This window comes from Sparus aurata, chromosome 9 (assembly GCF_900880675.1).
Source record: "Sparus aurata chromosome 9, fSpaAur1.1, whole genome shotgun sequence".
Classification (NCBI taxonomy): Eukaryota; Metazoa; Chordata; class Actinopteri; order Spariformes; family Sparidae; genus Sparus; species Sparus aurata.
Genome location: NC_044195.1, coordinates 27,763,637 through 27,773,679, shown reverse-complemented (window position 1 = coordinate 27,773,679; position 10,043 = coordinate 27,763,637).

Genomic DNA, 10,043 nt, shown 5'->3' with positions numbered 1-10,043 from the left:
TAGGGGAGTGTTAGCCCGGGAGCTTTTTTGACTGTGAAGGGCCTGGGCTAGCTGGGAAATAAATATCTTTGCAACAACAAATAGACTTTATAGAATCAAAACTGTTAATTTTTCATATTCTGTTGATATTCTCAGTTAATTTGGGGGGCGTTTTCTACATACAATTTTACATTTTGCACCTCTTAAGTATTCTGTGGTGTCACGATACAAATGTCGAATTGCGGCCACTGAGAACAGCCGTCTTACCAAGGTCCAACTCTGCTAACATGATGTGTTTCTTTGGACTATATGTGTTTTTAATCTCATAAAAGCTAATGTGTGGCTTCCGTTACTTTGCCTTCAGGTGAGGAGCGCATGAAGAAGAGAGGTTTTCACTCAGCTGGGAGATACAGTAGATATTAAACATCTGGTCTTGTAAACGTGTGAGAGAAGAACCACACACATCTGTTAAAACCTGAGTGACACAGCTGAAGCAAACTGACATCCTAATTAATGTGGGAATGAGCTCCTCCTGTATGTGGCAGCTGTTTCACGATAGTGAGCAAAAGTTACATCAGCATCCTGTTGTGTGGGAGGAAAATTGGGTAGTGTGTGTTAAGAGTCAGTTTCAATGTAGAGGAAAGTGACACGTTTAACCCGGGGTTTAAGCAGTTAGTGCGGTTAGCTTAGAGACGAGAATGCAACATTGTAGTTCTACTCCAGAGAAGTGCGATGAAAACAGTATTATGGAATTCATTTACTCAAGTTTTAATCGTCTAAGATAGTGCCGGGAAAAGCCACAACAGAGTTAAGATTGGCTGTAAATACTTCAAATATAGGAAATAATATCATAATTATTCCCACAGAAGAAGGAATAAATTATCAAATAATAGACCCACAGTATGAGCATCCAAAGAATGGTTAAGAATTAAAATTGTGACTGCACTTAATGAGAAAATCAATATGACAGTCATGCAGGAGGAGGGAGCGGCGTCGGCCAGACTGTTCATTTAGAGGCACAGCGTTCTCTTTTCTTTCCGTTTATCTTCAAACTGTTTCATCCAGGATTATTTTCCAGGAATGCAAATCAAATCATTTATACATCAACCGGGTCTGTCATTATTTTTATCCCGGTGTGCTCATTTCCGACGAATACTAATCTCTCCAGTCACTTCAGAGCCTGTCACTCCCTCCTGACCTGCAGCTCACCTGACTGCCTCATCAACCTGCTCACCTGTTTCCACTTCACTCATCAGCCTCAGAGTCCAAATACCTGCCTGCCTCACTCCTTACCTGAACTTTAGACCTTTGACTCTTTGCCTGAGCCCCGTCTGGTTCAGTCCATCTCTCTTCAGCTGAATCGAAATGTGTGTTCCTTGGAAATTAGTGGGTGCTTGGTGCTGTCCAGACCCACAGTTCGTCCAGACCTCAAGTGGACTTTCTGCAGACTTCCAGAGAATTCCCTTTGGGTGCAGACTTCAACAGACTTACACCCCCATTACACCTGGCATCTTTAAAGGGATCCGTATCTGGATACATCCAGATAGTAAACGATCCGATCTTGTCTTTGCGTGCTTTCACACCTTGTATCTCTAAAAGCATTCTCGTCACCCTCTCTGACGTCTGATCTCTCTTCTCTGTGAGTAATTTATGGCAAAATCGGGAGTTTTGTGAGTTTTGCTGAATCTGGAGGAACTTAAAACACTTACAAAAGCAACTTACAACCATTATGCTTTCAAAAGAGGGCAGTCAGGATAGTACATGACATGGAGGTGTAGGGATCACACAAACACACGGTCTTTGAAGTCCAATGCATTGAAATGAGTAGCTCTGTTTAAAGCAGGAAATAATTCACTTCTGGGCGACCTTCACAAAATGTTTTGTGACAATGAGGGGGTAAAAATGTGCTTGTACAACTAAGAAGAGTTTGTGTATTTCAGTGTGTGAACAAATGTAAATCAATTTTTTTTTTTAACTATACAAAAGGATATTTTTGGCAGTTATAAACTGGGATTTTTATTTATTCATTTGATTTGGTGGTAAATAAACTGGCGATAGCTGTAAATACATTTGAGAATTTGTTGAAATAATGTCAAAAAATGTCAAATTATGCAAATATGTGACTCTGTGACATAGTGTGACGTGGTGAAGTCACGTAATTAGAGGCGGGGCTACTGACGAGGCGTTTCAGGAGCAGTGTTTTCTGTGGGAAAGAGGAGCTTCTGTTGGTGCGGACTTTGACCTTTTTAACTTTCAAGATCTTTCACCTGCACATGAACATAATTCACCTGTGATGGGAATATGGAGCGTGAGATGGACAGGCGGTTTGGAGGGCTGCAGGTGCTGCACTGGACCGTTGAGACTGGATTTACCAGTCCAGCCACATTCCCGACCCTCACCTCTGGTCCAGGTCGTGGGTGGTGACTGAAAGAACGCGATCATGGATAGTAATGGATGTTTCCTGTAGGATGGCTGGGCTCAGCCTTTGAGATGAGGGTGAGGAGGTCAGACATCTGAGGGGAGCTCGGTGTAGAGCCGCTGCTCCTGCACCTGAGGTGATTGAGGAATCTCGTTAGGATGCCTCCAGGGCGCCTCCCGTTAGAGGTTCACAGGGCACGACCAACTGGGAGTAAACCACGGGGGCAGACTCAGAACCGGCTTCTGGGGGATTTATATATCTCATCTTCCCTGTGAACGCATCAGAAGTTAAAACGCATGCTGTGGAAGGTGACAAAGACCAAGCAATGCATGCATGGCTTCTTATATTACAGCTTCATTAGCCTTTATGCTTGTTATGCTTCCGGCATTAAACCTGATTTTTTACTCTGATTAGTCTCTCAAATTAGATTACTGTTGAATTAGACATCAAATTGAAATGAACTCAAACAAGTCACGCGAAGCAGGACCGAGATGACTTGTGACCGTTTCAGTTTCAGGATTTTCTGCACGGCTGTCTTTGAACCTGAATTTGAGACGTCTATGCCGTTAACGTTCACAGAGGGCATATTTCTCATCACACAGCACTGTCTGCCTTTTATCTCCTTTCATGTATATCCTCGAGGGACCCCGCACATCATCATGCAGGGCTACGAGCATGTGACAAACCTTTTACCCCCTCTCATCCAACTTTTTCTTACAGGGCAGAACTCATTACCTTGTTCCAGAACAACATTTTTCACACGGAAAACACATCTCCAAGGAGCAGCATGACAGTACAGGTTCCCCAACGTGATACAAAATGAAAGTTGTGCTGAGAATGTGAAATGTGTCATTTATTGAGCGTCGTTTTCTATCTCCTCTACTACAAGCAGCAAAAGTTGTTGATCAGGAATTGAATTAAACGACCGCATGGGATTTAACACCGCTGTCTGGGGAAAACCTTCATGCAGAGTTACATAACGTGGCTGGTTTTCTTTCCAAATTGTTAATCTAGCTTCCAAGGTTTGTAGCAGAGCGTGATGTCATACGGGAACAAAACTGAGTAAAATTGCAGAGGGGTGTTTGTGTATCTCCAGCACTCACGGATGCTTCTCAGGAATATTTATTGGCTGCATTTGGCTTGTAATGAGAACCAAATAGAAAAATCTAACTTTTCTCAGGACTGTCACAACTCATGAGGAAAAGTCAAGCACGGTATGACAATATGTGTGTTTACTTCACCATGTGCAGGTGCAGATGTTGGGTTTATACTTGCGTACTTTTATGTCGTAGACCACAAAGTGAAAATATCTGAAGCTTGTGTAAAGGCATCTAACCGAAAAAACCCATTCAAGACATTCAACGACATTGAGACGAGGAAACCAGAAGTGCAGAAATGTTAACTTAAATCTGGGTTTCTTGACTCAGTCCTGCTGCACTCTATCATAAAGTTAAGTGGTATTATGGGACAGGACGCACCAGGGCTAACTGGTTAGCATGCTAACATCAGTAGACTTCTCTGTAACACGGGAAGCTACACAGACTAAAATTCTTGCCATATCCTGCAAATTGCTCCTTTTTAAAGATCACTCTGATTGTAAGTGTAACTACATCTTGGCAAAAAAAACACAGCGAACTAAAACTACCTGACGTTTTTAGCTGCTGCTCTGGCTCTGCTTTTTTTTTCCTTTTCATTTATTTTCCAGGTAGTTAAAACTCTGAGCCTGTTGGTGGTGATGGATGAGAAGTCAGGGGTTCGCCAGAATATCGGGCATTCATGAGATTTATGAATGTCTGCACAAAATTTTCGATCCAACACATCGATCATCGGCTTTGTCTGACAGCAAGTGTGAAAGGAAAGTTAAAACTCTTCGAACACACTTGACCAAGTCAATCCAGCATGCCTCCTTTAACATACTGGTCATCTGGGACCTGAAATCTGTTGTCTGCCGCTAAGACAGCATTGAAGCTTTTCCTCAACAGCGACATCCCAATTAAACCCGCTGATCACAGTTATAGATCTGCTGTCACTCTCTGATCACCAGCCTTGCGTATGCAGCCTGGTGTATTTAATGGTCCTGTCACGCTGATCACAATCATTTTGAAGACTGCAGTTACAGCACGGTCGTCATCAAACAACTTTCCCTGCATGTTGAGCGGAGCAGAACGTCTCAAAATGTGTTATCAGAGGATTCAAGTTGTGTGAAGAAGAAGTGAAATACTGTCTCAACTGTCTGGCAGTTCATTTAAAGACTTCTTTGACCGCCTCAGTTCAATCTTGTTTTCCAGCAACGGGAAATGAGTTGGCCAAAGCTGATTTCGGTCACCACGTATGATTTAAGGTTGAACCAGTGGTTGTGAAACTTGTCTTGTAACCGCTGGTATAAAAAACATGTGATTTAGAGCATTTACCGTCTAAACTTTCCGTTTTTGCAATAAACAGTCAAACATTTCACACACAAACAAATCAGATTCAGGTCCAAATAAGAAGAAAGTTGTGTAACAGAATGTTTTAGGTGGGTTTTTTTGGGGGTTTGGGTTTCATTCCTGGCAACCCGAGGATCATTCAACTAATAGAACCGCTAACATTAGCTGCACGGCTAAACGAGCAAGCTGTAACTACCAGCTGTGAGTTACATAAACTGTACTGAACAAATATCAAGTTTATATGACCAGTGTCATAGTTTGAGTTTGTGTTTCGTTATTTCCTGTTTTGTTTTGAAATTCAGCTCTCATGTGCCCTGTTTTACTTTCCATTTCCTGCCATTGTGTGGTTTCCCGCCCTTTTTCTATGTTCACCTGTGTCCTATTAGCTAAGCTGTCTATACGATATTGATTTGACGTTTTGCTTTTCATTTGTTTTTTTTTCTTGATTTTAAGTTTTCGTTCAGCTCTTCTGATTAGTCTGTTTTAGTTCCTTACCTGCCTGCTCGTGTGGTCTTGCTTTAAGTAATCAATATGTCCTTTAAAACAAATAGTTCATTGTTCAGTAGAGGAACCTGAGTACGAGAGGCAGGGAGTGAAATCAACGGCACAAAAACGTAAGATGGCTTATTGAAGTGGCGGAGAGCAGCAGGGTTAATGAAATGTGATGGAGGATTTGTTTCTCTTCATTTCTCTTGCACCTTTTCTATCTGTTCTCATTACATTACAAATCGTCGAGTGACATATGGAGACATAAGATGTTTCGATTGTGTTGCTCCTCTCTGTTAATAGCCATCTGTTGTCACTGCCGCCGCCTAATCTCAAGAAAAATGAGAGGAAATCCATTTTAAGCATGAGGATTTTCGCAGTACCTTTCACACCGTTTCATACCTTTCCATCATTCCCTGCTGCCTCTTCCCACTCACTCTTCCCTTCTCTTCTCTTCTGTCTTCTCCTCTTCGTCATCTTACACTCCTGTACATTCTCGGTATCACCTCCTTTCTTTCACTACAATCCGGCGGTCACCAGAAGTCACGTCAAACCTGCCATATACAATCTCTGAGGCCATTTGTGAAGATTAAAAAAGGCAAAACAAAAAACAGCTGGTTGTGAAACATTTCACCTTGGTCTCATGCCAAAGCAGCTGCAATCGCAATATTCTACATATTGACAAAATGTTGAACTTTATTTGTTTTTCAATTCTTTTTATTATTTTTTTTGCCGTTGAATCTGATGCTGCTTGAGTCCACCGTTATACAGGACGTGCCACATTCACACAGCAGTCATTTCCCTCTGATGTCGCACACAAAGGTGATTGATCGAATGTTGATTATGTTCCAGGTTGCAATCTAAGAATTGTCATCTTCTCCCTTCTTCCTGATTGATCAGCGACCAAAAAGACAACGGTAAGTGAAACTTCAGAGGTACATTAGGCCGTACTCAAGATAAAACAACATATTTGATAACCAATAGCTAACGTTAGCACTCAACTACTTCCTAGCTAACGTTACTGTTTGATAGTGTTACATGATACAACAGGAAACGTGTAAATCAATTCTTAAATGTCAACACACATCTTGGATTTATTTAAAGGACTCTGTTGAACCTCTGTGTCGTGCTTGAGGCCTGTCGTAGGTTTAGCTAACATTAGCTACTGTTGCTCTCTGTTAGCAGAGCCCTCAGAAGATCGCCAGGCGTTGGTCAAACCATGTAATCACAACATCACCGGGGCTGAAAAAAAACTTTTTCCCATAAGCTTACATTGCGAAATAAGCGTCTCTGAAATGGTGGAAACATTTCTTTGAGGGTCACAACCCCTGTGTGAAAATGATTCGTTTCACTGTCAGAATTTGAGCAACTCACTCCAATAAATATTTACAAAGTCTAGAAGACTCATTTGGCGCTAAACAGGCAGTTTGCTGGCTCAGTCGGCAGAAGACAGATAATTTTTTTCACGTCACGTCACAATCTGCCCACATATTAGGGCTTTGACTTTTGGCCAAAAATCATATTCAAAGTTCGTTTATTTATTCATATTAATATTTGAATATATTCGAATATTTATTAATATTATTTTGACCATTGTATGCCTTCAGTAAGACCTATATTGGTATCAAACTTAAGTTGTAAATGTTCTGTCCACCAGAGGGCAGTGTATCAATCAATGTCAATAGGCAGGCAATGATGTTTTCAGAAGAAAAACAGACAACTGTTTTTTTTTATTTTTTATTAAAAGTCAGACCCCTCCTCCTCTTCCAGCTTGCCGGGATGTAGTGTTTACAGGTGGGCTCTCAAGTCGCGTGGTATGTGAGTTTGGTCATACATATTTTACATATCACTTTGTCCTAAGTCGTGATTTTTCCCTGTTCCTTTGGGAACCCAAGGTAGCGCCACACGTTACTTTTCAGATGGTCTGGAGTGTAGATTTGGAACTCCTCAGGCGTAGTTGTTGTAGGCGTTGGCGCGGCCACTGTTCTGGTATACAAAATAGGCGCTAACCAGGACGCTAACGTCGCCTACAGGAGCCCAGATGACCAGTAATAGTCTTGCTAATGAGCTCGCGATTCACAACTTCACCAGGCGTGAAAAAGCCTCAGAATCTGAATTGAAAACGTTTACAAGCAAACACGTTTACAAAAAATAATGCCCATAACAGGTTTGAATATTAAGGGCTGCCTAATATTCGTTCGAATATCTTTATATTTGTAAATATTCGAATTATATTCGAATAACGAAGTTCCGAGTCAAAGCCCTACCACATATTACCAATAAAATTTAATGAAAACATGTAAATTGCGACAAATTGTTACGTAGAACGCCTTAAAACCTGAGAGTAAAAGGCTCTGGATGTAATCAAACTGTAACGTTACTGAGGAAGTTGTTGAACACTGACGTTAGCTAACAAGTTATCAAATATGTTGTTCTACCTTCAAATTCCTGTCACTCCAAAATCTCACTATCCATTGACTTCTCAGTTGCTGATCAACCAGGAAGCGCTGAAATGATAATTGTTTGTCAGAAAGCAACCTGGAAGACAGAAGTATGACATATGAGCAGAGGATATGGAATGTAGTACTCGTCTTATTTTATATTTCAAACCTCCTTCTCCCATTTATTTGCTTCAGAACACTCCGTTCACTTGCCCACACATGCACACACACTTCTGTACTCCGTGACCGCTGTACTGCGTGACCCTCAAATTCCACAGAACCGAAACACAGCTGCTTTGAAATGCTATTAACAAGAAAAACCAGCCTGGCTGCAGCAATAAATGAGTATCCAGTCGTGCTAATTGGCGAACTGCTGCACGCTGCCCAAATGAATCCAGGCAGCTTTGTGAAGAGATTGCGCCCGACACCAATTAACCAAAGGTAACAGGTATACTGACCGGCACCTGGTAGCTACGGAACATTACCAAAATGAATGTCAAAGGTAATTCACAGTGCACCGCATGAAATAAGCATGATTAATAAGAAACCTGATCTGGGTTGTTATGTGATAAGAATTCAGAGCAGGGAACACACACAACAGGACACAATGACAATGACTTTGACATAACAGTGACGTATATTTTCTTTTTTTCTGCCTCAACAGCAGCTGCACATCCTTGTCAAAATGTATGACACATGCTAAACCACTTATCCTTAAACACGTCCTGTTCTTTACTGTGGATTTCCATTTAAATGACTTGCTTGTGTGAAAGAGGGCCGACTGAATGTTTTGCAGTATTTATTTCTGTGCAGCGTGCATGATTGTTCCCGACGTTGAAATCCAGGTTCGGGGAACTTGATTGTTTCAAGTGGGTCTCTGGGGCTTTGTGAAGCGCACACGTTTGTGATTGGCAAAGCTTTTTATTACCCACATATTAAGAGGGGATAACTGATCAGTAATGTGCTGTCACCCAGTGGTAGGACCCTCAAATGGCACGGAAACCGTGTGGTGGTACAGGAAACGTCTCTTACATTTTTGACTCCATCCCGGCAGTGTTGTTAAAAGCACCCAATAGTCAAACTTGAATTCAACTAAAGTGTAGGAGCAAAATGTACTGTGTTATTCCACGTCTTGACCTATAACCTCACCGTTTATTAAACCTTTTAGCACTGTGAATTATGACCTGGCCTTAGTGTGAACTCTTTGACTGGCTTTTGCACAGTGACCTCGCTGATTTATGGGAAAGTAGAGTGCTACTGTACTCCACGGACGCTTGTCGGAGTGCATCCGAGGCTGTCCGGCCATCTGGATATTGTTTTGGGAAAAGGTTCCTTTGAGTGCTCTATAAACCGTGACTCTGCCTGAGACTCTTTGTCAGACTCTGCCGGGGTTTGCTCGGCGGATGAGGCTGGAATTTCATCTGAAAATTGGTTAACTTTGTTTGCTCTTTATTAAATTACACAAAGACAACCTTGTGTGAATCATCTATTATTTGTTCATTTCTAAATAAGAATTTCCGCCAGATAAAGAAGTTGTGTTAAATTATTGCTTTGAGAAAAGCGAAAGTCAGCTGTACAAATAGTACTCCAGTGTCAAAGTATCTGATAGTCATGATTAAATGTGCTGAATTGTGTCAACAGTCAGAATACAGTCTGCAGAGGAACTAGTGAGTCATGAAGTAAATGCAGAGGAGTAAAAAGTGCAATTACTACCTCCAAAAATGGAGACGAGTGGACGTATAAAGTTACAGATCATGGAAGTAAAGGTACCTTAAAACTGTACTTAAAGGGGCAAAACAACTATTTGGAGAAGAGATACAAACTCAGAATTTTAATATTTACAACATTAAGGCGGTAATAACACAAACTCCAAAATATTATTTTTTTTCCATAACTGAATAAACAGGCTGTTCTCCCCAGAACACTGGTTGAAGATAGAGAGGTGGCAGGGTCCGCCACATATAAACAACACTATAAATAAACACTATGAAACTGTCCTTTAAGGTCAGTTTGTTTATTCAGTCATGAAAATAATATAATGCAACTTTAAGTGCAGTAGTTGAGTAGATTTACTTAACCATCACTGGATCCTGATATGTCTTCTGATGGAAGATGTAAATTTTTTTAAAAGGACTCTGGTTTCTTTCTGCTGATTATACTTATACATGTCGACAATTTTCCTCATCAGGTGAAGGTGAAACTGAAGCAATGTTTAATCTTTAAAGCTGACTTGCATATCCGCATTTGAAATATTTAACTCTCCTTGGTGAATTACTGGAGGATAAAACATTC